Below are 3,085 nucleotides of genomic sequence, written 5' to 3'. Positions count from 1 at the left end.
CACAAAGCCGCTGGTGGTTTCAAACTGCTGACCATGCCGATCACAGTCCAATGCATAACCACTACACCATCAGGACTCCATGTTTATGTGTATTTGTATGTGTCTATGTATGTGTAGTCCCTAGGTTACAAACATCCGACTTATAGATAACTCCTGCTTTCCATTTAAACTGATTCTATCATGGCTAGTGAAGCAAAATAGGCACAGATCCAAAGTGTAATGATTTGGCAGATTCAGCGTGGTACCCTGAAGGGGGAAAATTGTGAGTCGAAGCTGTGGACTGAGAGAAGAGGTAGTGAGCACTTTCAGGAGCCTGATGTATGCGATTGGATTATTGGGTGAGACTGTGGGCCAAGCAAGACACATTCAGAGCAGTGTGGTCAGCCACCAGATTGACATGGGATGCTACTATGTTTGAGTCAGTTGCCACCATCTCTGAGTGGGGCAGCACGGCCTGGACCGTACTCTAAGCCTCAGGGCCCAAGATGTGGTTGCTATGTAACATGCATGTCGCCCTTCTTCTGTAAGAGGGAGAAAAGTTTCCAGCAAGTTTTGACCTGTCGTTTTCCCCATTACAGCCATCTTTCTGGGTCACCATGATTTTAAAAATCTGAGCTCGTTCCCATGACGCTTCCTTCTTGCTCACAACTGAACTGGGCAGATGTAGCTGACAGATTCTTCGACAGTTGTTAGGAACAGATCTCATCCATCACTAAGGACTGCTGACCTACACTTCATTGGCTTTGCTCCAGACAACCCCACCTGGGCATTTAGTACTGAGAGGCAGTCTGCCTGGAAGCTCTGCTGCTCACTTTGGGCGACCCTGCTGGCATTTGAAATAGCTTCCAGCCTCCCAGCAACACACACGCCATGCCGGTATGACAAACTGACAGACAAGTGGTGGGGGAATCATTCTAGTGGAACACAGTGGAACCAATTTCGGAATTGGTTCTCAAGTTTCACGAACCTCTGCCTCCAGTCGTAATGAGGGCGTTGCTAGTCTACCATGAGGTGGCAGCAGCAGTATCACCAGCCATGGGTACTAGGAGAGACAAGGCTCTAGGTGATTGCATATTGGATACTTTCCTACAGTTTTTATCCGAGTTAGAAGTATAAGGAAGCTAGTTGGTTGTCTCGACTTTCACAAGCAAAGTGGTGAAAGAACGGATGAGCTTAAAGCTTTGGAGTTGCCGCTCAATTCCTACATGTAAGACTGAACATTGCTCCTTGTTCCTTGAAAGAAAGTCATGTTCCTTGTAGGAGCAGAGCTGATAATACCGAAAACCAAACCCAGAGTCTTAAGATGAGAGTGGCAGGATTAGCCATGTCAGCTGGATTCCCAGTCTCAATTGGTGCTTGAGGTTAAAGCGAGGGTATTGATTGGGAAGAAATGGGATTCTAAAATTTGAGCTAGGACATATGGGCAGATATTAGGAAGCTGGGGATATTGAGACCTGCCTATTTGTTCATTGAATTCCATGGAGTCATCCCTGCCAACCGAGCCAGCCCTTTCACTCCTCATGAGGTTCTTCCATCTGTGTCCCCAGTTCAGCCATTATCTTTTCCACCTCCGTTTAACAACGCAGCTATGCCTAAAGAGTCTTGGTCCAAAAAAATCTCTTGGGGAAAGGCCTGGGAAATTGCCCAGGGCATTGCCTGATGCAGATGCCTTCTTTGACGTCGCTAAAGGTCTCCGGGACCTACCACCATGACTCATTTCTGTTTCTATACCTTTAACTACATGTCGGTTCCACAGAACCCCAGGAAAGGAAATATGCTCTGAAAGAACGGTTTGGTTTTTCTCATATATACAAACAGAGTCCTGTGGACATGTGTGTGAGCAGTTGGTAAGGTTGTGAGATAATAGTACAAGGGGTATAAAGTTGAATCTGTCTGAGTTTATTGATATGTGCCCACTAAGCACAGATTCTTCATTCAGTGTTTTAGCTTGCGAAGTTAAAGAAGGAGCTCATAATTTATTGGATTTGGTTTATTGAGACATGGATTAAGTGATTGTTGCTGGGTACCATTGAATCGGCTCCGACTCAGAGAGGGCCTGTGTATAACAGAGTGAAACCCCACCCAGTCTTGCCATGTCCGCACAATTGTCAAGCTGCCGTCCATTGTTGCAGCCACTGTGTCGACAGAGTTCATTGGGGGTCTTCCTCTTTTTAGCGGACCCTCTACCAAGCATGATGTTCTTTTCCAGAGATGAAGCAGTGGTCTATACTGAATCGAGTTGAAATGCCAGACGAACCTGCTCAGTATACGATAGAAGAAGCTATCCAGAGTTTAGGGAAATTGGCATCTTAGGGTAGATTTATCAGGTTGTCCCCAAGATCTATCTGTGGAGTGCCCAGAGGACATGCCTTTTACCACAATGGTGAGGAACAAATTTGTGAAGGGAGCCTCAGTATCCTTGAAGACTACTGCTGAAGATTGTTGTTTTATGTATGAGAGTTGGCTGTGGGGCCTGCCTGATTAAATTAAGACGCTTAACGCCAATGTGGCTGATTCGACTCTGGTGGCCTGTCTACCATCATGGAGTAAGGAGTAATCAGCAGGATGTGACTTGACTGTGGCATTGGATATGTAGTCTTGATGTCCATAGGCCTGAAACAGATGGGAAATCTACTGAATGTTTATGTCATCTGTACAAGCAGAATTCTAGGTCAAGTGATTGGCAGTCAACTTGAATTGCCAGAATACAGCCACAGTCCCTCAGTCACGTCCCAGACTTGGGTCAGGGCCCCTTGAGGAATAACCAACTGCACTGCCAAAAATTTAGACTGTTAATCTCTCTCTGAGCATTCCTGAAAGGGACCTACACCCTGTTAAAGGGATAACTATTCACTAGGGAAAAGGAAATAATAAAACTTTTGGGGGGCTTACTGGAGACTGCCTATGCAGTATGTCTAATTTCAGGAGACCTAAAATATCACTGTGGCCCACCAGTCAGAACAGGAGCATATGGAGGCCTTAGTTCAAATCTATCTCAAAGTAGGCGAGAAGCCATCCTGTAGCAATTCCCTCCATTCTAGAGTGCATAATTTGAATAGACATACAGTGAACCCTCGTTTATCGC

Source organism: Echinops telfairi, unplaced genomic scaffold (genome assembly GCF_000313985.2).
Source record: "Echinops telfairi isolate 266 unplaced genomic scaffold, ASM31398v2 ScPeMD7_5;HRSCAF=22, whole genome shotgun sequence".
NCBI lineage: Eukaryota > Metazoa > Chordata > Mammalia > Afrosoricida > Tenrecidae > Echinops > Echinops telfairi.
This window is presented reverse-complemented; position numbering follows the sequence as displayed.